The sequence below is a fragment of the Procambarus clarkii genome, chromosome 91 (assembly GCF_040958095.1).
Source record: "Procambarus clarkii isolate CNS0578487 chromosome 91, FALCON_Pclarkii_2.0, whole genome shotgun sequence".
In the NCBI taxonomy this organism is placed as follows: Eukaryota; Metazoa; Arthropoda; class Malacostraca; order Decapoda; family Cambaridae; genus Procambarus; species Procambarus clarkii.
Window position 1 is genome coordinate 3,069,416 of NC_091240.1, and position 25,000 is coordinate 3,094,415.

At 43.4% G+C, this 25,000-nt stretch overlaps 1 protein-coding gene and 1 long non-coding RNA gene across 2 annotated transcripts in view; one reads left to right on the forward strand and one right to left on the reverse strand.

The window, feature by feature from the left end:
* Positions 1 to 14,549, reverse strand: part of LOC123773804 (uncharacterized) — a 64,074-nt gene extending 49,525 nt beyond the window's left edge. The window contains exon 1 of the mRNA XM_069318649.1: positions 14,462 to 14,549. The gene's annotated coding sequence lies outside the window, so the exon portion shown is untranslated. The remainder of the gene's footprint in view (positions 1 to 14,461) is intronic.
* A 2,328-nt stretch (positions 14,550 to 16,877) lies between these two features.
* LOC138359556 (uncharacterized) overlaps positions 16,878 to 25,000 on the forward strand; it is a 177,252-nt gene continuing 169,129 nt past the window's right edge. Inside the window, exons 1-2 of the long non-coding RNA XR_011225962.1 lie at positions 16,878 to 17,232; positions 21,282 to 21,616. This is a non-coding gene — a long non-coding RNA (uncharacterized lncRNA). The remainder of the gene's footprint in view (positions 17,233 to 21,281; positions 21,617 to 25,000) is intronic.

The window sequence follows — 25,000 nt, forward strand, 5'->3', positions numbered from 1 at the left end:
TGACAATTTAAGACGCTTGCAAAGACACAATAATTAACTATGACTAACATTTTCTGTTTACCAGAAATCATCCAAGATCTTTCCATTGTGAATCCTCTACATCACAACACCGTCCACAGCCTCACAACACCACCCACAGCCTCTCATTAGAGCCTCTTACCTCACCAAGCATGAAAGACTATGAAGCCCCACTGCACGTTGAGCGGGAAGTAATGGCTCGCTGTACCTCTTACATTTCCAGGAAACTGGCGAGAAGATGCCAGAAGTACCTCCTCAAGGGTCACACACAACATGACAACGAAGTTACGAATACATTTCAAATACATCTCTACCGTCCAACGAAAGTGCACGCGCCACACCCAAAAATATCACCGAGAAACGTTGCAATAAGCATCTTGCAATAATCTGGGCGAGGCTATGCCATGGAGACAATTCATTCGAATGGCGGGAGGAAGGGTAGAGGGGAGGAGGGGGGCTGGGAGGGGGAGAGGGGGAGGGGGAGGGGGGAGGGGGGAGGGGGGAGGGGAGAGGGGGAGAGGGGGAGAGGGGGAGGGGGAGAGGGGAGGGGCTTGAACCAGAAATAATACCGGTGGAAAATGTAGCGAAGGGCGTGTTGAGGGGGAGGCAGCATACTAGAGGAGCCGCGGGGCTGGCAATGTTGTAGCCTTTGCAGGCTGGTGGGGGCGGCCCGTATATCTGGGGCAGATATATACTGGAAGATGGCAAGTTGTGGTCCGGGGGGGGGGGGGTGCTGCAACATGCCTCCTGGTTTGTGTTTGTTTTGTATTTTCAGTGTTTGAATAAAGTCCACTGCGGGCTCGCCATAGCCCGTGCTACTTGGGACTTTTTGTTCCAGGTAGTAAATCTTAAACAACAACATTCAGTGTTGGTATTGCTGAGTCTTGCCCTCCAGTCCTTTGGTTGACTCTTTGGCTTCATTAATATGTTGTTATTGTTATCTAGGGGCCTCGTAGCCTGGTGGATAGCGCGCAGGACTCGTAATTCTGTGGCGCGGGTTCGATTCCCGCACGAGGCAGAAACAAATGGGCAAAGTTTCTTTCACCCTGAATGCCCCTGTTACCTAGCAGTAAAATAGGTACCTGGGAGTTAGTCAGCTGTCACGGGCTGCTTCCTGGGGGTGGAGGCCTGGTCGAGGACCGGGCCGCGGGGACACTAAAGCCCCGAAATCATCTCAAGATAACATCTATGCCTCGCCTTTCTCCCACTCTCTCTTTACCTCCTTTTGTTTACACAAGTGGGTACATGGGTAGAGGCTTTCAGAGTCCTGTTAGGCTGACTTAGGCTCAGTCAGGCTAAGCTAGGCAGGCTGAGAGCTTTTCCTTCCCAAAGTTCAAGGTAAGACTTACATACTAATTATCCCCTAGAACACCACCCACCAAACGGTTAACAACCAGACACCCAATTACAGGGTGAACAGGGGCGAACGGTTAATAATTAAGTCCCACACAATTCTTCCTGGCCAGGGCTCGAACCCAGACCAAATAACCCACGGGGCGAGTGTGTCACCAGGGACCTTCCCTTCTTCCTCTTGTATTGTTGTCTGATGTTCTCCTTAGCTCTTAACTTGGTCGCCTTCAGTAGCGTTACGCACTCTGGTTCACCCAGATGGTGCAGTCGGAAAAGTGACGGGTTATTACTGGGTTGGAGTTCGAGCCCCCTCACTGGTCCAAGAGGCTGGGTGGTATTCTTGCCCTCTGTCATATCCCAGCTCCCAGGTCGGCGTTCAATCCCCGACCGTCCACAAGTGATTGGACACCATTCCTTCCCCCCCGACCCATCCCAAATCCTTATCTTGATCCCTTCCAAGTGCTATATAGTCGTAATGGCTTGGTGCTTTGTCCTGACAGTTTCCTTCTCTTCCTTTCGTTCTTATTTTATCCTTTCTCCCTGATTCTCTCCACATTTTCTTCCTCTTCACTGGGCTCTTTTTATCCAAGTAAATCCTGTTTTTTTTGTTCGTTTATTGCCTCTATCTGTCTCTCCGTTACTTTAATGGCGTTTCTTGCTGATTTCTCTATTTCTCTGTACGTCTTTATCAGTGTCTCTTTCTTGCATTCTTTCTTTGTCAAATTTGCTGTTTCTTATTCTGATTCATATTATTTAACTTATTTGTATGTTTCTCTGTTTCTGTCTTTATCTTTGTCTCGCTCTATTTAACAAACTCTGTTTGTCTCTCTTTCTCTCTCCCTCGTCCTTTCATCTCAGTCTGAATCTAGACAAACACGGTGTTTGTCCCTCCGCATATCAAACAGTAAATGTCAACTGTACATAAAAGAGAGAGAGAGAGAGAGAGAGAGAGAGAGAGAGAGAGAGAGAGAGAGAGAGAGAGAGAGAGAGAGAGAGAGAGAGAGAGAGAGAGAGAGAGAGAGAGAGAGAGAATGAAAACAATATTTAAAATACTTCGATATTGAGCTGAATCTCTTTACTGTATTTCACAATGCAGTAAATTAAACTTAAGCATTATTCACAACATAATTAGGAGGTATATTATAGTTGAATAAAATATACTCCTAACACCTTTCGTGTTCAAATTGCTTTTTGCAAACACTATAATTAGCGTCCCTGTTCAATATGTTCCTAAGATTATCAATAGCCTATTAATATATATATATATATATATATATATATATATATATATATATATATATATATATTTTCTCTTAATATCTTTATTATAAATTTCCTCCAATTTTTTCCGTGATCGAAGTGTTTGCATTTATTCTTAATTATTAGTTCTAAGATTAATTATTATTTGTAATTATTAGATTAATTCTTAATCTTAGTTTTAAGTTTATTTTCTGAATTTGCTTATTCTATTACATTTATTTGTTATGTTACGTGTCTGTTGTTCAATGTTGCTCTACTCATGCTGGGTTTGATATAAATTATTTTTGCATAGAAAATATGTATTCATTTGATGTATTTTATTAATAGTGCTCCACTCTGGAAACATTTGTATAGGTATAAGTTATTGTTTATACATTACCATGTATAATCCCGGGCGCCGGCGAGAAACAAGGGCAGAGTTTCTTTCACCCGATGCCCCTGTTACCTAGGAGTAAAATAGGTACCTGGGTGTTAGTCAGCTGTCACGGGCTGCTTCATGGGGGTTGGAGGCCTGGTCGAGGACCGGGCCGCGGGGACACTAAAGCCCCGAAATCATCTCAAGATGTATTCTGTGTCTCCCTACCTGTCTCCTCCCTCCTTCCCTTCCTCCCTAATTCTTCTCTACCTACCTGTCTCCTCCCCATCTATATCATTCCTACCACGTTACCCATCTCCTTTCTTCCTGTCAAACAATCTCCTACTTTCTTATCTCGTCCCTATCTATCTCATTCTTATCAACCTATCTCATCCTCCTTATCTATCTATTTCCTCCCTATCTCCAATTACAACCTGTTTTTTCCCTTCCTCCCTACCCATCACTTCTCACCATGTGATTTTTTGTCATGTATCTCCCCCCCCCCACTCTTAGCAACTTTTCATCTTTTTTCCTTTCCCATTTTCCTATTTCTCTTCCTCTCTCTCGGCTTCGACAATCGCCCTTCTCCACCTTTGAAGCCAAACTGCTCATGACTCAATTACCGCCCCAGAAGGTCACGTCAGACCCACTTTTGCCAGTTAATCCTCTTAATTTGACCTCTCTTTTAACCTCCTGGGAGAGTTAAGGCCTAGCTCCCATGGTGGGGTGGAGGTGGGAGATGCTTCTCTCTCTCCCTCTCTCTCTCCCTCTCTCATTTAACTTACATGGAAGGTTCTACTACAAGACTGAGAATGAAAAATCACACACACGATTTAATATGCTTAAACGCTATTTATTTTCCCCAATTTAAGTCATTTTAAAGCCTGAACCTGGAGTTGGTTTCCCGGGAGTTTTTCTACTCCCGAAGCCTGGGCTGAGGCCAGGCTCGACTTGAGATAACTTGGGTCCAACAGGCTGTTGCTGGGAGCGGTCCGCAGGTCCACGTATCCACAACCCAATTTGTTCGGCACTTCTTGCAGCAACTTGTCTAATTACGTCCACCTTTCCTCAATAGCAATTTCCTTATTATAAGGTGGTTCAATGGGTGTACGCTTTACTTAGTGCTAGGCTACAGTAGCCGAAGAGGAAAGTCAGAAATATAAAATGGCTTGAGGTTTTCTTTGAATTGAATTGAATTAATTTGAATTCTAGACATTTGTTGGGTACTTGTTCCAGATGTGGGTCAGGCGAGGAGTGATTGGTCGCTGGTGAAGTGTAGTTAGTCTCTTGAGAATAATAATAAACAGATAAATCACACTAAGGTGATGCATCAATGTGAAAATCCGAAAGGAGCGGTGATGAGCCTTCGAACCAATGCCCCGGGTGTTCCAATGCACAGGAAATTGTGGATTGTGGTGACACAATTGTGGTGATTATACAGTAATAATAATAATAATAATAATAATTAAACAAGATGGAAGTAGGTAACAATACGGTAATAAATAAAATATCAACACTGAAGAACAACATTTTCGAGGAATTAATAATTAGAAACCCATAAAAAATAACAGTAAACATGAAGGAGGTTTAAGAACTGGAAGAGTGATAAAAACGGAGAGGCGATAGACCGGAAACATTAGGAAATTAACCCGACATTAAAGATGCGAAGAAAAGAATCATGGAAAGATATCGGGGAAGGAACCACAGGCGAGAAGACGGGATATTTTGAAACCCACCTTGACGGCATCACCACCAGTTGCCAGATGAGGATTGTTGGGTGTTAATAACTGACTGTTGGGTGTTAATTACTGATTGTTGGGTGTTAATTACTGATTGTTGGGTGTTAATTACTGGGTGGTGATTGTTGAGTACTCACCTAGATGTGTACACTTACACGCGGCTGTTGGAGCAGCCGCGTCCAACAGCCTGGTTGACCAGTCCCAGCAACGAGGAGGCCTGGTCGACGACCGGGCCGTGAGGTCGCTGAGACCCGAAATAACCTCGAGGTAACCTCATGGTACGTGACCTGAAAATGTGTCCTTCAGAGCACTATACAACCTACGTGAGACCAAGCCCAGCCCTCACTATACACCACCGGCATCGCATCGACATCTGAAGAAAAAAAATTAAAACAGAATAAAAAAATGAAGAGAGATATGCGATACTACTTGTCTCAGAGCCCAGGGCCTCGCCTCAGTGCTAGGCTGAGCGAGCTCACACTCACCACATTATAGAAAATGCGAATAAGAGGAGATATGATAATATTAAAAAATATCCAGGAGGGGAGTAGACATTGTGGTCACTATAAAGCAATGATCAAAATGAGACCAGGATCAGAAGGCACAGGAAGAAGCTGGAATCACAGATGAGCGGAAAACTACCTTAGAATGAGCCGTAAGAGACGCCAGGAAAACTACCTTAGAATGAGCCGTAAGAGACGCCAGGAAAACTACCTTAGAATGAGCCGTAAGAGACGCCAGGAAAACTACCTTAGAATGAGCCGTAAATAAAGCGGTCTACACTAAAAGATCACTGAGGCGAAATCAATAAGCACCATCAAAAAGAATTACGAGATACATGACAAAGGAAAGTCATTGCATTAACTTCAAACAAGATGATAACTTCAAACACTTTTTCGCCCATGTAAACACATTTTGGTGAGTACACACACACACACACACACACACACACAAGAATAAATGGCTACTCGACTTCAACTACAATAAATTCAATGTACTTAGAAATAAGGAGGAAGCAAATAACCCAGTGATCAGTACAAAAGTAAACAGAGACGACTCCCTTCACCCGTAGCCTAGCACCAGAGGCCAACACATGGACCACAACTTGAGCGTAAGAAAGACAGGCAAATATAGGAATAATGTTATGAACCTGGGGCCAGATTCACGAAGCAGTTACGCAAGTACTTACGAACGTGTACATCTTTTCTCAATCTTTGACGGCTTTGTTTACATTTATTAAACAGTTTACAAGCATAAAAACTTCCAAATCAACTGTTGTTATTGTTATAAACAGCCTCCTGGTGCTTCGGAGCTCATTAACTGTTTAATAACTAAACAAAGCCGCCAAAGGTTGAGAAAAGATGGACAGGTTCGTAAGTGCTTGCGTAACTGCTTTGTAAATCTGGCCCCTAGAGAAGAAGTGCCTCGGAGCGCGGTTGGGACCATCCCAACAAACATACAACGTTATTCGTTACTGTTTGTACGTTGCTCCAGAGTTTAATAATGCAATAACGTTCAAAAGGTTGTGTTTACGTCACATGTTGGCTGTGATTCTGGAGTATGCCGCCACCACAGTGTGGAATCCCCCTCCCCCCCTTCCACCTAAAGAAATAAAAAACTATATGCTCGAAAAAGTCTTTAGAGTTAAGCAACGAAATGTACCAGACATTTGAGGACTGACATGAGGGCAAGCTAATGGTACTGAACCTCAGCACACTTGAAGTGAGCCGAAATCAAGGAGATATGATAACGACATACAAGATTCTCAAGGAAACTGATGATGGGGGGACAGAGACGATATCATCACGAAAGAAAAACACGACGACGGTTGGAAACTTAGACGAGCCAGACGAATAACTCTTGTAGCATAATGGACGTGAGAAATGATATTGGAACAGAGGAAGAGATGGCGGAGCTTAGTTCAAACACAATGAATAATATCCAAAGTAGATATGACAAGAAAAGAGAAGCGAAGTCAGGGGTTAATGAACTAGATAGCCAGAACTGAAAAGGCGGGGTACATGAGCTGGCGCTCGACAAATCCACAAACACATCCAGCGAATCTATCATCAGTCAAAATATAAAATGAGAATACAACGTCGCAACAGCGGATAGAAAATGGGATTTACGTTGCTCCTTTGTTTATTTTCAACTATTTTCGTCACCCCAAAATACGACGTAAGTAAACATGATACACTTAAGGTTACAGCGAGATACATGTAATTATGTGGACACATGTATCCCTCAACACCACTGTAATACACATATGTATCAATGCCGGTCAGCAAAATTTATGTCTGAGTCACTAAAATGCATTGTTAAATACTGCGACACATATTGTAAGACACATATTGTATTGCTTCCAATACTACACGAGATATGTATCACTACTGGGTACTGGAAGACACAAGTATTACTGCCGGGATAACGTAACTCACATATGAATCATAAACAACTCACGCTAGGATACATAAATTACCACAATTCATTCCGAGATACATATGAATCACCAAAAACTCACTCTGGAACACATATTAATCACTAAAGCTCACTCCGCGACACATGAATTACCAACACTCGCTTAATGAACTCACACACACCACCGCCGATAAAAGAAATTAATAAAATCAGCTGAAATTCAGAAATATGTCACTATCTGACCATTAAAAAAAATGTCACGAATTCAAAAGTAAAAAATATATAAATATTTATTACCAGATTAATAATTTTCTATGCCAATTTCTAAACAGATAATTAGCAAAATTGCTTACAAATTATTTTGTTTTAATCTACAGACCTATCAATATTTGCGAAAAGCAAACAATACATAATTTTTTTTGTGAATCCATCAGGGTAAGAATATTTTGTTGTTATATGGAAGAATATATGTTTGTATATACGAGGCTAGAGACCAGACGCTCGTGCTAGCCTCACCCAATTTTCCAAGATGAACCATAGAGGATGTGGGAGTGTCACAGGCTAGTCAGAGTCGACCATAGTGCCACATTTTAAGAAATATCGACATCTATAGCGACCCCCGTTGATTCGTGAACTTTGAAATAAAATCAAGGATTGTGTTTTCCATAAACTGTTTATGTTTACTTCCACCGTATTTAGAGAGAGAGAGAGAGAGAGAGAGAGAGAGAGAGAGAGAGAGAGAGAGAGAGAGAGAGAGAGAGAGAGAGAGAGAGAGAGAGAGAGAGAGAGAGAGAGAGAGTGAGTGTAGGGGGGGGGGGGAGAACCTCGCAGCCGTGCCTCGCTCTAGTACATGTCATATGTACGCATCACTGCAGTTATTTATATGCATTTGTGTAGGTATGCGCGTGTATGTATTCACTCATACATGCATTCATACAATGTCACCGAGGGTTGATATTCTAGTCCAAAGTTTTTAATGTACATTATGTTTCCCTCCACTACATTTTACGGGGCATATGTTTCACAGTTCAGCAACCCACGCTGGAGTTTTGACAAGGTGTGGGGGTGAGGTTGGTGGCTGCGTATGTGTGTGTGTGTGTATTCACTTTGTTGTGTTTGCAGGGGTTGAGCTTTGGCTCTTTGGTCCCGCCTCTCAACTGTCAATCAACTGGTGTGTGTGTGTGTGTGTGTGTGTGTGTGTGTGTGTGTGTGTGTATGGGGTGAGGTTGGTAGCTGTGTGTGTGTGGTTTGTTGGTAGCTGTGTGTGTGTGTGGAAGGTGAGTGGACTGAGAAAAATACGAACGCTCGTGCTAACAGTAGCAGGAACAAGCATGTCTACCCCCTGGAGGAGAGAGAGAGAGAGAGAGAGAGAGAGAGAGAGAGAGAGAGAGAGAGAGAGAGAGAGAGAGAGAGAGAGAGAGAGAGAGAGAGAGAGAGAGAGAGAGAGACACTCGTGGCACCTCTGTATCTCCCTTAGACCATCTCTGGCACCAGCAGTGTTATGACGTCCCCTCGGCACTAACTACATTAATTTCAAATCACGTCAACGAAGCCTACCAATATATATGATAATGAAGAGACTCAGAGAAACAATTACCACTCTATACGCCTAGAGAAAAGGGGCATGGCTGAAGTTCACAAATGGGCGGAATGGTGGTAAAATAAAGGAGATATAAATAGGGTACCGAGAATAGAGTTCTGAGACTAAGGTGCTGTGAACTAGTAAACATAAGCTGTGTCGCGAATCGCGCGGCTGATCTATGGGCCAAGTTACTAATGATCATTCATGAAACAAACTTAGTTTTAGGCATCTGATGGATAAGTACATAAGTGGGCGTGGCTAGAAAAGTACCTAGGGATGGGGGGGAGGGGGAGGGTTTTAGGGAAGGCGGTAGGGAACCGCCTACCCGCCGAAGGCATAACTACCAAAACACTTCTGCAGTTCAAAATTCAGCTCAATGAAATGAGTGCAACAAATGGTGACACGTTTGACAAGCCGCCAGCTTCCTGTCCTCGTCTAGCCTACCAGGCAGCAGCTCTCGGGTAAATTCAGGTATTTTTTTTTTTAGCGCTGCCGCTCACAGGATGAGAATGGGGTGCACAATAAATGAGCTGCCTCTGGCGGCAACAATCAATAAGTGAACCACATGTCTCGATGTAGGTGATGTTTTCGCACATTTGTTCAACAGAAACTTAACTACACCAACAAAATAAAGGAAAGTTACTCAGAAAATTAAGGAAATCACGAAATTAAGTAAACTCTTTGGAGAAAACGTGGTTAAAAACTCATTGAAGAAAACGAGGTAGCCATAAAAATTCAATGGGGGTAACTGCATTAGACGAAAGGTCAAAGCACTTTGCTAAACCTTGTAATTCAACAGTTAGAACTCGCTCTGATTATTCCTACTGCATTAAGCAATACACTTCTGCTTCATTAATGGTATTGACTTACGCTTTAACTCTGGATCTGGCTATAGTGGTCCGAATGGGATGAGAGGTGCCCATGCCTAATTGCGCCTGTTGACAACGGCCGTTGGTGTTTGTAATCACTCTGTGATCTCTCTAAAGAGTAGCAGTGACGTAGAGAGACCCCCCAACTCTTCTTAGGTCTTAGACCCGACTCCACTGATCAGCAGCCTTTAAATCTTATAACTTATTTCCCCATTCTGAATGTGGAAAGCCTAGGCTAGGGTACTAGTATAGTTTTAGATTTGACTTGAAGGCAAAGATTGGCCGGGAACGTCTGTGAGTACGGAAGACTTTAATTTAAAGCCTTTAGTATCATAAACAGGAAGCCAGAGGGCCTACAAGGACCTCGGTACTTTTACCTAGGTCCTTGTTGCCAAATCCGAAGCTCTATCACCTACAGAGCTCCTGGCCAGACTCACCCAAGATGAACCTGCCAGATCCAGCGACGCGCGTAGCCTCCTCCTTAAAATTAATTAATTTTTTATCTATTTTGGTGCTCATGTTACGATGTTGAACCGTTAGAAAAAGTTGAAGCCCCTGTCATGTAGATTATGCAAAACAAAAATCAAAGTTTGAGAAACTGAGAAAACCACATCCTGACCATTTTCTGGCCCCTTAAGGCGGATCAAAAACTAATTAATAAAGTAGCCTAGCGGGTAATTTGTGTGTTTGGGATGAGCTGGGATGTGAGTTCAATCCTACCGCATTAGTTCTAAAATATTCTCATTGATATATCCTGCTATTTTAATTTCACTGTGTTACTAATATATTAAGGTAACCTTAGAATGTTTACTATCTTCTTGAGGTTATCTTGAGATGATTTCGGGGCTTTAGTGTCCCCGCGGCCCGGTCCTCGACCAGGCCTCCACCCCCAGGAAGCAGCCCGTGACAGCTGACTAACACCCAGGTACCTATTTTACTGCTAGTTAACAGGGACATAGGGTGAAAGAAACTCTGCCCATTGTTTCTCGCCGGCGCCTGGGATCGAACCCAGGATCACAAGTCCAGCGTGCTGTCCGCTCGGCCGACCGGCTACTAAGACGAAGAATCGATAGATTGTTTCAAGCGTAGGTTAGGCATTTATATAAAAAAAACAGTTGCTATCTCGTGAGTCAATATGTTATGCTGTTTCATGTATTCTTTTGTTATGCTCAAAGCCAGAGAGCAGATAACTAAACAATTAGGGAATAAGGCTACGACAGTGAAGCTGGCGGAAAAAAGCATAGTGGTCTACGCCCTCGGCTCGCAACTTAGGGACCCGAACTCAATACCCGGGCAGGGCAGAAACGGTTAGGCACGTTTCTTTTCACCTGGTGTTTTTGTTTACCTGGCTGTAAAATGGGTATTCGAGAGTTAGGCAACTGTTGGGGGTTACATTCGCGGGGGACTATCAGAAGTTGGTCGAGGTGGACCTCGACAAGCTACGCTACAGGCTCCGTGTCTCCTACAACTTGGAACTGGTGAGCGAGGAGAGACAAGCATATACGGGTATAGTCAAATGTTTCCCATTTTCGAGGGATAGAAGCTCGTTAAGTTTATCGTCCTATACCAGCGACTCAAGAATGAACTACTCAAACAGAACTCAATAATACTCAAGACATCATATCAGTTATGTAGCAATAAGTCTGACAATAATAAACTAAACGAGGAATTACAAGTTTTGGCGCATATATAATAACTGCGACATATCAGTTACTCTACACACTAATATTTAGCCCCGCCCCCCAACTCCCCTTTGCTACTTCGGGGAAGGGGGGTGGGTTAAGGGTGTTCCTCTAGCTCCGGAGCCCCGCCTCCGGCCACGAGACTGGGAGGCCTGGGACCCCTGAGCAAAACACTACCCTAAAAATACGTATCCAATAAAACAGGGGGGCCTGGATGGTAAATAAAGAAAAAATAGGTATAGTTAAAAAGAAATACATACAATAATAGAAATAAAAACATTAGTGCGGGCACGCCCCATGATTACAATGGTCTGACGAAGCAGGCAATAATCACACAGCATGCACATGGAAAATAAAACGAAGTGAGTTACTACGCTAACAGGTCCCTGGCGCGCGAGGGAACATGTGCACGCGTCCCACCAGCCGCAGCCTATCCTCCCCCAGGAGCGGTCAAGCCGCCCACCACCTCTCAACAACCACAGTGGTACCCACAAGGACATTTCGCCTGATCGACGAAATCCATACGTCCGGGAAGTGGTGTTACCAGGCGCCACTAACGCTGCCCCCACGTCCCATTCCTGGCGTGATCATTCTTGACCCTTCCCCGTGCTCTTAGGCTACATTCTATACATAGAATATGTCCAGGTCAGGGCCTCCACCGAGCAGATATCCAAGTCGCCGCTGGAAAGTCCCATCCGCTGCAGAACATGCACTAACCTCCCCTCCAATTTAAAGTAATTGAGGAGTTGGAACCTACATTCGTACCGGTATAATCCCGGACCCATTGCAGGACAGCGGGGGCGTCATATCGATCACACTTGCTCTGTTGTGGCCAAAAATTGTCAACCAAAATCTGGATGTCTAGAATTTTGGCCTCATTTCCTTTGTAAACAGCGACTGCCCGAAACGCTTTGCGTAATAGTGGCTTTAGGCATTGTATGTACTAGCTCTATCTATAAATTCATCAATATTTGTATCACCCCATTCTTGTATGTACTTTACCTGAATAAACACTTGAATTTTTTTGAATTTGAATTTTGAATATCAGGCTTCAAAAGGTCCCACCATCAGACACCTGCACCTTGCGAGCAAGGTGCAGGTGTCTGATGGTGGGACCTTTTGCTACATAGTCCGTATATGTGGCATACTAGGCCTAGGAATATTTAAGTTTCGTTTTAGCTTTATTTTTAAGGATTATGTAATTATTAGTAAAAGTGTTTTACTAGTAATCTATTACTACACTGTGGACGAAGCAGTTACTATAAGTACTATCATTTCAGGTGGTTGGGATATATTATATATATTATATATATATATATATATATATATATATATATATATATATATATATATATATATATATATATATATATAAAATCAGAACCAAAACTATCATTTCTCGGTGCAGATGACAATGATATCAGATAGGACCTCAGAACAGTGACCTCTGGGTGCCTGTCGCTTGTGGGCCGCGCGCCCCCGTGGGCAGCTGGCATTGTATCAGCTAGACAAAACAACCTGCCTGAACAACAGTAGATGATAACAATTCATATTGTCAACCAGCAGTTGAATGAATGATTTACCCATAACAAAGAGGCCATTATAGTGATCATTTTTCTTTTTTACAAATAGCAATGAAAGCCGACTCAATAAATCTAAGTTTTAGAAGTTTTCAATCACGTTTGAGTAATTAGGCTACATTGAAGTTGACACAGCGACTAGTATTGTATGCTTGATAAGTGTATCGTTTGTATTGTAGGCTTTAAGGTCAATACACTCGTCAAATGGTATTGTATATATTTTACATATGTAGATTCCATCAGTCATACTATCTGTCAATAGTATGTTCGGTATCTTGTGATATCGAACGTAAACATTCGTCGGCATTGTTCAGAGGCTAACATTATCTTGCTCAACCTGGCCTCTCATTTGGTGCGTTTGTGGTGCCAAATGTACAAATTATAACGAAAAGTAATATATAGCTCCCAGATAGCGACATCTCCTATGCATGTGTAGAATAGGCTAGGTGGGTTGCTTGGGTTTTTCTAGTTTCGTTAGCACGATTTATTTATCACGTTGCAGCTTAATCTCCGTATTCATTACCTTGTAGCTTGACTATCTACTGCTGTTTAATTCTGTAGGCTATATTTTCTTCTCTGCTTGTATAACCTGGATATAACCTGCTCCTGAGACTCTCCATGATAGCAATTCTTCTCGAGACATTATCTAGAATTGACTGAGTTTACGATTGAGATTGAAAAATATGACTGGACTACTGTTCCTAAACAGTAGCTGTTAGATTTTTCCAACATTAGTGTCTCACTCCCAAGTTTTCCCTCTATCATTTCTACTGGCACTAATACAAATAACTGGTTATATTACCAGTTATGTTAGTGGCCAAATTGTGATGGATATCTACGATAACAACCTTTAACTAGTTTCCCCCCCTAATCCTTAGCACTGAAAGCCGTGTTCAGACATCTCACCGGAGAATTGCCAGACTCTGACGAGTCATCAGTCCCTCTGAACCTTCACCTCAGCTCTGGACGGTCTCGCTTCATGCAGATCGGCGTTCAATCCCCGACCATCCAAGTGGTTGGGGAACCATTCCTTTCCCCCGTCCCAAATCCTTATCCTGACCCCTTCCCAGTGCTATATAGTCGTAATGGCTTGGCTCTTTCCCCCTGATAACTTTCTCTCAGCTCTAGGCTAACCTTGTAGCACTTGGAGTGGCACTTAAGTGTCTATTGAAGAAGGAAGTAGGTATACAAGGACCATGTCACCGACAGCCAATAGGAAGAGGTGGAGCCAGGAGCGGAGGCCTGTGATTGGCCGAGACTCCACTCGAGTGTGAGCTACTGCAGGAGGTGGAGGTGTTCACTGCGTCTCCATCTTATTTACTCTGAAGTTCTACCTAGAGCAGCTGGAGGGTGCTGGAAGACCCGTGAACCGTCTCAAGAAGAGAAGAGGCAGTAGGATACTGAAAAAAACCATATCATGCTGGGGCGAGCAAGCTTCCCGCCACACTTTGAGGTAAGACCTTTTTAGTTCGGCGCCCACTATGAGGTAAGACCTTTTTAGCATATTATTTAGCTCAGCGCCCACTAACAAAAGTGTATAGTAACATCCATTCATCTTAATGGTTGGGCCTGTGTAGTGATAACCAACTATGGTACGAGTATACTGACCTGGAGGGCGTCATTGGGCCAGAGGGATGAGGTGCGTACATCACGGCTCTCCAGGTGTGACTGTCAACGGTCCCGCGCCCGCAACGGCTATTTATAGGCTCGGTGGTGGGGGGGGGGGAGGTGCCGGACACCACCAGCGAGAATATCTCAAGTGTGTTAATTCAATGTATTAATTTATTTATATGTTAATTCATTTATGTGTTAATTCATTTGTGTTAATTTATTTATGTGTTAATTCATTTTGTAGGGGCTTGGCAGCCTATGTCTAAATCCAGCCCAGCCTACTGCCTAGGCCTTGTAGTAAGGATGTGGACCACTGTACATTTACTGACGCAATGGACAATTAGAAAGTAGAATTGGGTACAATGAAATTTGGACAAACAGGACAGGTTTTTGTATTGTTCGTTTGACCTAACCGGACTACTCTAGGCCTAATGCTCGCTATCTGAGGCCTAATATAGAACGTATTATACTAGGCCATCAAATATTTAAATTTGGCCTTTAGCTTTATTTTTGCGGACTCCATGAAAGTGAACAGTACCAAATTCTACTATCTAATAGTCCATTACGTCAGAATGTATATGATTGTTAACATAGTTACAAAAATAACACTACCTAAACAGGAGGCTGGGTTGATATATATATATATATATATATATATATATATATATATATATATATATATATATATATATATATATATATATATATAGAACCATTCATTCTACTTTGCTCTGATGAAGGCGAATTAGCCGAAAACGCGTTAAACATTTCTCTATTTTTCACATGTGGTTATTCTGCATACTTGGATCAGTGTTTTTGTGATCATTGTTGCATATATATTATATATATTATAAATCAACTCCACAACTGCTCCCAAACTCCCGTGTACCTGTTTACTGTTAGGTTAACAGGAAGCATTAGGCTATAGGAAACGTGTCCAACCATTTCTTCCCCCACCCCGGGATTTGAACCCGGGATTCCCGATTGTAAGTCGAGAACGAACCCATCCGTATAACTTACATAAATTATGTTAATATTTCTTGAATTAAGAAATTATGTTGTTGTTTTAGATTCAACTATTTGGCACAAAAATTACAATTAACAGTGGACTATTAGATTTAGGAAAGTTAATACTCGGGCAATTGTGATTATGCTTGCAGGTGGGAGACCCGGGTGTCGCAGGACGAGGGAGAGGGTATATACGACTTGTCAGAAAATATACCCAGTCGGCGGTGGATGCCTCCAACGACCTATTCTGTGAATGCATCTCTGACGCCGTGTTTGAAGGTGAGAGGGGGTTCGGTTTTTTTTTTCGGGGAGGGGGGGGGTGTTGGAGTTCGGAGCTTCACACGATCGAAAACGGTTTCCGTGTGGACCCGTTGGTCTCTTGTTGTTTAAGATTCGCTACCTGGAACAAAAAGTCCCGAGTAGCACGGGCTACGGTGAGCCCGTAGTGTGTGTTGGTCTCTTGCTTAGGGTTGCCCTATCTGAAGCGTCAGAATCCAGGACACCTTCACCAAGTCACCAAGATCCTCCGTGCCACCACCACCATACACACTTTGGCGTTATGTATTTAACGTTGTTTATTTAGGATTTCTTTTTTAATTCTTCCCGTTCGCAAATATAGACACCTGAATTCAGGTGTCCCTACGTCTTGTTGGTGTTCGTCAGGAGCGTCAGCGGTATTTATTTGTCGTTAATTCGTTAATCATTTTTCGTTAATCGTTAATTCAAAGTATTACCTTGAATTCAGCGAGTAGGTGAGTAATCTACCCCCCTCACCCCCCCCCCCCACAACTAAACAATGAAGATTTTCAATCATTCGTCTCCCTGCCCTTGCGAAAATCCTAACTTTCCTGCAAACTATTATTACTTCCCTTGAGTTCTCCTCCTCCGACACAGAATACATTGGAGGTGTTCACAATTGGAATCGAAGTCTTGGTCACGGTCGTCTTAAAACCCCTTACTTACCCTTCGTGACATTCCTCGTAGATGGCAGTGCTAAGGATGCCATCTGCCTGATCTAAGGGAGGAACACACTGCTCTAACTGGTTCACCTGTTCTCCCAACCCGTCTGACTCTGCCCCTCTCAAGGCAGTACCCGGCTCACCATCGTCTCATTCTTGTCCCTGTCTTCAATAAGCTGATGGGGAGGTTCAGTAGCATATATGTATTATTAATCATTTCTTAAAAAAGACGGGTGAAGGGTAGCGGATTAAGGGTATTGGGTTAAGGGTGAGCTGGTTCAGGGTGGTGGATTAAGGGTGGGTGGTTAAGGTTGGCGGGTTAAGGGTGACAGTAGTATACAAGGTTGGTGGGTGAGCAGCAGCAGCAGCAGCAGCAGCGGCGGCAGGGAGAGGAGGGAGGGCAGCCTGGCCTGAGCCACCAGCATCAGTTGTGACGGTGGCGCCGAGCGAGCTGGAGGCCCCCACGCTCACCCACCCAGCCATTCAGCCCACCACCGCCCATGGAAACTCGAACCCGTGGGCATTTGAACCCATGACGAGTCGAATGGGGACGGCCTCTGCCTTCGTCAGGACCACCAGTGCTACCACCAGCAACCCACCACTATCTCTCCCCCAACTACTGCAAGTACTCCGTTGACGGGGACGTTGCCTCTACTGCCTCTCCCGCGCCTCGCCAGTTGCCACAGCACCAGGCGGTCCTCTCTACAAGCACAGTCTTCTCTCTGAAATAGTCCACGGAACTCACTTGACTCGCCATCTACTCGCAAAACCTCCGTATCACCTGAGTTCTAAAGCTCCCTGGTATGTTCTGCGTTCAAAAGTTCCCTGACGCGTTCTGGGTTCAATAGTGTATACTCTTAGTGGTGTTCAAGTTTCGCGCAGTCAGTTCCACGCCCGAAACATGTCGTGTTATATGCGTCATTGACCCCGGTCACCCCTCTCCCTGGACAAAACCCATCAATGTTGAAAGAGGCTTTTTACAAGAGCACAAGGTACTCTAACTCATCGTGAGCGGCCTGCCTAATCGCCCTTGTTGTAATCTGGGGAACAGGGAGACTGAACAAGCGTCCGGTTGAAGGCCGCTTCCAGTGTTGACCTGGGAAAACTTGCATCTGGGTGATATCCCTGTTAGTGGAGGAGGAAAACACCCCCTGATCGTGGGGTTGTGCCACGCTCCGGTGATCTCTCAGGCAGTCGCCTGTGGGAGGAACCTAACGCAATAGAAATATTTTAACGGCGTGAGAAACAAAGTGTGGTGGTGGGTGGTGGAGGCCACTCGCTGGGAGAGAGACAGGAGGTATGGATAAAAAGATCCTCTAATATTCACAAGGGATGATCATGGCTACTTGGTGATACAAAAAACGACAATTAACAACATCAATTACAACACCAGTCAAGCCCATGGTAATAAATCCCGGATTTTCTCCCAAACTGTTAAAATTCTCCTGAACGCTCGTGATTTTTTTTTTTTGAGTGTCAGCGATTGAAATTTGATTAATTGCCACCAGTTGATGGTTGGGGCGGAGGACACTGAGGAAGCCCTCAGGTAAAACAGGGGTAGAGAGCTCGTAACATCAACACGCGGTAATCATTGTCATAATCCAGACAATTAAAAGCCGTTAAATTGGCCAAATAACGAGGTCATTTCGCCTCAGCGTGAGACGAAACGACTTCAATAAAACTACTTGATTTTTTGGGGGGAGGGCGAGGGGCTAGGCAGTGAAGAGTCCGAAGTTGGGCCTGAGTAGGGGAGGCCAGGAGTCTCACCCTAACTTGGGGTAAGTGCACAGTTTAGTTCCCCTGAATGTTTCAGCGGCTCAAGTTACCGACTCGCTGGTTTAACTTTAGCACAAGTTGCGTTTTACGGGTGAGCGTATAACTGGCAGTGATTTATGCGAACGACGAAGCCGTTTGAAGTGTCGTAAATTGTTATAACTAATGCGAAAACAAATATTGCCTATATTCATTAGACTCGTCTATGGTGCCGCTCCATATGTTGAGAAGGAAAATGGCCAAATTTGACAGCGGGTGACGGGAGATGGCGCAAATTGGGGGGTAGAAATAGCCTAAGCTACTCTATCCCTTTAAGATGTATTTCTTTCTTATCTCAATAAACATACTTGAACTTGAATTTGAATGGCGCGAACTTCACATTTAGGCAGGGAGAGAGGGAGAGCAACATTCCTGCACAACCGTATGTATTGACATTTCACAAAGTGTTCGGATTCTATTCGAACCCAAATTGAACTTTTATTTGCTGCTTAAAAGTTACAGACGAGCTAGACACGTTATTAGTTCCTGTGTGGCTGACGGTCGAGTATATATAAAAAAGGGATCATTAGGCTAGGACAAAACTGTTTGTTAATAAATGACTCAGTGTGGCTGTTTAGGTCTCTATTGAGGAAAACAAAGTCAAAATTTTCTCTCGTGGAAAATTTGAGCGCCGTGATTTTTTGTACAAGAATTTCCGATGGCGGGGTTCGAACCCTTCGCCGGATCAACCCGCCTAAAACGGTAACTGGTTTAGAAAAACATTTTAAGCGATCACTTAAATACGGTCATTACAAGAACTTTTAAAAATATAAAAGTAAAACTTTTTTACAGAGTTGGATTTCTGTTTCATATATTTACTACAACAAAAGAAAAATAAGTGAAGTCAGGATCGAGTGACGGAAAGAAGCAATGAAGTTACGTGTGTTAGTTAACTATATCAATTTAACAAATAAAACTAAAACTCCGAGAAGAGAGAGACGGATAACAAATCAAAATATATGTAATAAATGTTAATTACCTTATGATATTTACACAAATTATAAAAGAAAACGAAATATTTATTGACCTTATTTTAAATTAATTAGCCAAAGCTCTTCACCAAAAACCGTTACAACCGTTACTTCACAGATAAATTTCGAGTGAATTACAGGAAACTTAACAAGTGTATGTAACAGGTGAATACAGACACTTAAGTGACTGGGGGGAAGTAAATATATTGAAAAAAAAAAAAACACAGCTCCAAGTTGTTATAGAACATATAAGACACGTAATTTATAGCCTCAAAAACTTAAGTCACATTAGTATATAATACGCTGCAATTAATCAGCAGGTGAATACCCACCGAAATATAATTAATTAGTCAACAAACAACTCATTAAGCATTGATTGACTCACGACCCCTTTGTATTCGTCGAATACCAAAAATGTACTTGCCGAGTTCCAAATTTTTATATCCGTGAGGAGTTTTACCAGTGCTTAATAATTTTGACACGAATAAACTTACAAGTCATTTTTTGTTTAAAAACAATTGGTGTGTATATATCATGTTTAGCATGTATTTTTATTTTGTGTGTGTCAGTTTTTCGGCGCGAGACTCACCCACCTGAGTGGCAGGATGGGTGACAGTATGCGGGCCTCACCTACCCCCTCCCTCTCTCTTCCCGCCCCCCTTTTCCTCAAGGGATCGATAGACAGCCCTCATTCAGCCGATAGAAACTATACCCTTATCCCGTGCCACTTGTCAAGCTGATAGACGAAGAACAAGGGCAGGAGAAGTGGCCCGAGAAGGGTAACAGCAGTTGATGAGTAGGTCCCTGTCAATCCTTTCATCCCTCGCTCTATCCTGAAATGAAGAGGTCCCTGTCAATCCTTTCATCCCTCGCTCTATCCTTAAACGAAGAGGTCCCTGTCAATCCGTTCATCCCTCGCTCTATCCTTAAACGAAAAGGTCCCTGTCAATCCTTTCATCCCTCGCTCTATCCTTAAATGAAGAGGTCCCTGTCAATCCTTTCATCCCTCGCTCTATCCTTAAACGAAGAGGTCCCTGTCAATCCTTTCATCCCTCGCTCTATCCTTCCTTTCGTGTTTATTACGTGTGCTTGATTTAAAGAAAAAAATTAACTCAATCATTAAGGAGCACACACCAAATGAGATATAATTCATGATAACTGTGTTATCATTTCTGCTTTGAGTCCCCAGAGTTGATTTTATGATAACTACCGAGATGGCGGAAATTTGGGGTTAATTATTGCTGCTAAAATTTGCTCATCAAGGTAATTAATGTGAGGCTTCATCTTGTAGCCTGATAATAGTTGGGAAAACAGACGGCATATGTTGTTAATTGGTATCGGGATTTTTTTTTAGCATACTTTCGTAATTGTTTTGAAAACAAATGTGTCATATCTTCTTGACTGCCGTGAAGATTGCAAGTATTGATTAATAATTACCACCAAGATAAATGTTGAAACTCAATTTTTTTTCTTTAGGAAGTAATTTATTAAAACCTGATAATTACTGCGGGAGATGGTAATTAGAAGTTGATAATTGTCGCTGTGAAAATTAATATTAGAACTATAATTTACTACTTATAAACGAATTTCAACTTGATAATTACTGTCGGAATGGAAATTTATAAACCCATTATTGTTTTATCAATAAAATCTGCATTATTGTTAAAAATATGTTTTCAATAATATTTAAACAAAATTAAATATGGGTAGATAATTACTTCAAAAGAAGTACTAATTATATACGAAGCTGTAAAACATTTAGATACTTCCAATAATCACCTTCTGACAACAAAATCCGTTCAGACAACCTAGCTTAATTTTGAGAACAAAAGCGCGCGTAAACAACATATTCGATAACCAATACATTCAAGTTCATAGGATTTAGTCAACTGGTACGTGAATACGAGACAACGCCGCGGGCAATAGTAGCAGAATAGTAGTAGAATAGTAGCTTCCAGTAATTACCCAATTACTGCTGGAAGTACTGTAGAAACTACCATAACTAGGCTATCGCTGTTTCTTATTTGGTTTCACATCGTACCGATTTAAATTGGCGAAATCTTGCAGTAGTATAAGTGGTCTTGAAAGTTGATAAGAAAGGGAGAGAAGATTACCGCAAAGGGTATTAATGTACATTGAATCTGTGGATGCTAAAATCAACCCGTTGAGCGCTTGCCCCGCTGCCGTAATCAAACAAAGTGTTCTCACGCCAAACTTAAAAAAAAACAGGAAAATTAAATTTAAAGTGTCCTATAAAGCCAGTGTTCGAGAGTGCTAAGTGTCACGGAACAAGGAGAGAGTGAATTCAATGCGCATTACGTGTCTCTTCACTGTTGCCGAGACAGTGTTGACGTCGCTTACACTCCGGATGCGTAGCGACGCCAGAAGCAGTTCAGTAACAGGTGAGTTCTGGTTTCACAGTTCATTAATTATCTATAGATTATATTTGTGTACATTAGTGATAATAGAGTTGGACGCTCTTGATGAAACAAAGAGCTTTTACTGCAACCTTTTATATCTTACCTGATTTCAAGCTAAAATTGTATTTTTGTGAGAGTGAGTCGGTCTGCTGTACTTTATATCACATGACTGGTGTCAACAGGAATATCTATTAATAACACGAGATACACGTTCTAAATAATAATAGGATAAAAAAACTTTTTATTTCGTCTCCCCGTGGCTGAGTGGCCGCCGTGCAAATACCAAGCAGTTGGAAAGTGCTATAAGTTTTCCATTGGTTTATTTCCACCCCGCCAGTTCGAACTTGGGTTTTAGCGTCCGTGGAGCACGATAAACCATGTGTTCTTTTGCGCCCAGGAGCCGTAAAAAGATCATTCGAGGATGAAACAAGGAGTGGCAAAAATGATACATCTGAGAAGGTTCCGAATATCCCCAATTTGCAACGGGACAATAAATACCAATAAAAAGTTTGTTATTCCGTCTTGAAACGGCTCCGAGTTTAGACTTAGACAATGAATTCTTGATAATCCTTTGTTTTCCCTAATTTTTGTTGCTGGGGCTGAAGGTAGCTGGGAAGAGGAGAGGTTGAAGGAAAGGGGCGAGGATGAGAGATAGGATCCAGGAGAGCAAAATGGATAAGATGCATTAAGACAAGGAGAAGGAGTAGGGGGGAGAGGAAGAAGAAGTGGGCCCGAGAAAGAGCATGAAAAGAAGAACAGAAATATATAGGGAGAGGATGGGGTAGGCAAAGGAGGATAAAGAGGAAAAGGATAGGGAGCATGATAAAGAAACATAGAGGGGTAAGGAAGAATAAGCAATGGCACAAGAGGAGCAGGAGGAAATATAGGCACATGTGAAAGTGGAGCCGTCTAGAAGGACAGAAGGAAAGCTAGAGAGAGAAAAGAAGCGGGACAGTATCATAATAATAATGGTAGTGGGAGTGAAATATATGATAAATATTCAGGCAGTTCAAGCAAAATGAAGTACGGGGAGAATGAAGAGAAAAATAGAAGTAAAATGAATGAAGAGTGAAGGGAATGAAAAGAGTGACGAGAGGGTGAAGAGAATAAAGGATAAATGATAAAGGATAGATCACACAATCTCTGCAGCACTTATATCAAGGAATTATTATTAAACTTCTTAAAATCACACCTTATGCCCTTTAGACTTAGGGACGGGATCAAGATCATAAAACTAACAATGGGTCAAACTGGAGGGGACAGAGCCATAAGTCATGACAGCACCAAATGACTAATTAGGAAAATTAACAGCAGAGCACTCTTAGTCTGTCTGTTATCCCCTGGTTAGAAGAGGGGGGCTTCACAAGTCGCACTCTTGATCTCTCTGGCGGCCGACAGTGCGCTTGGTCCGCCAACTGCAGAAGGAAAAGCCGAGCGACTGCATGCAAGTGCAAATGCAAGGCTTGAGCAACAATTGTGTTGGACTGGGCATGACTAGCCTCTCTGACCGGGTACGCTACCGCCTTCCTATGGCAAGGCCGCATTAGGAATGTGTAATTTCGTTGTACAATTTTTTAGCGATTACCTTGTAAAACGGATTATCTGTGAACTCCATCTGAGAGCAGTGTAAATGACTGTCAGTTGGGGGCGTACCGTGGGGCAGTGTGCTTGGTCTGTTGATATGGAATGTACTTCAACGACCTACTGAAACTCGTCCCCGAAGCCCGTGTCTAAACTGATGACTGCCTTTACTTGTAAAGAAAGATGTATCAGCTTCGACTGATGCGTGTTTGTATGGAAGAGGTTTAGTGATCAGGGATGTAGAGGGTATTCTGGGGATAAGGACAAGGAGGGGCTCCTTGCCTACTTCACTGTGTACACGTGGCTTCACTGTACACACGTGGCTGTATCTATTGGAAGGCAGGCAAGAAAATCACAGCCCTAAGGCGCCTCAAAATCGCGCTCCAGAGCAGCGCTGGAAACTTGTCTCTTCAAATCACAAGGCTGCTCACATTTTAGGTATGAACCAGTCTCTTGTATGGCCACGCTCCTCGTCCCGTGTTAGCTGGCCAAACGTCTCACGTCCCGTCTTTGACTCCTTCACAAGTTGAAGAACCACGCAAGACGACGCGTCTCAAGCCTTGACCTGTGTTGGTAGCAATTACCACAGTACATCAGAGCCCCTCGACATCGGGCAAATTTGGTCTGGCGTTGGACTTGAGGCTTGTTAATCTCTTAGAGGGATACTAAGGCCACCACAATAGGTTACTGAGCAGCGTGTATACTTTATTACCAATCATACTCCAGGACTAAAGTAAACTCAGTGTATATAGACCGAGAAGCCTAGTTTACTTCTGGGGGTATATGTCCCATCCTGTGGGATGTGGGGCCGCTTTATTGTAACGTCCCAAGGTCCCAATTGTTTTCGGTCCCAAGGTTCGCAGCACTTGGAAAGGGTCAGGATAAGGATTTGGGGATGGAAAATGAGGAAAGAAATGGTGCCTAATCACTTGGACGGTCGGGGATTGAACGCCGACCTGCATGACGCGAGACCGTCGCTCTACCGTCCTGTCCAAGTGGTTGGACAAAATCAGCGTTTTTAATGTTGGATTAACGTCCTTAGTGCTGGTTTACTCTAAGATCAACGTTTTCAACACTGGTTCATGGTTATACAAACGCCATTTGTGCAGAGTTGCCTGGGAGAGCACGTGCCTGGGAGAACACGTGCCTGGGAGAACACGCGCCTGGGAGAACACGTGCCTGGGAGAACACGCGCCTGGGAGAACACGTGCCTGGGAGAACACGTGCCTGGGAGAACACGTGCCTGGGAGAACACGTGCCTGGGAGAACACGTGCCTGGGAGAACACGTGCCTGGGAGAACACGCGCCTGGGAGAACACGTGCCTGGGAGAACACGCGCCTGGGAGAACACGTGCCTGGGAGAACACGTGCCTGGGAGAACACGCGCCTGGGAGAACACGCGCCTGGGAGAACACGCGCCTGGGAGAACACGTGCCTGGGAGAACACGCGCCTGGGAGAACACGTGCCTGGGAGAACACGCGCCTGGGAGAACACGCGCCTGGGAGAACACGTGGGCCCAACAAGGGTACGTATCCAGGCGATAGGTAATGCAATATAATCCGGTCAGTCAGCCTTCAGCGGTGTCCTTCTGAACGTTGACTGACTTCTCTCCCTTCCTCTGGCGATAATTTTCTCTCAAGGCTGTCACTCTTATCCCCCGTTCCTCTGTCGATTCCCACTTCCCCCGTTCCTTTGTCGATTCCCACTTCCCCCGTTCCTCTGTCGATTCCCACTTCCCCCGTTCCTCAGTCGATTCCCACTTCCCCCGTTCCTCAGTCGATTCC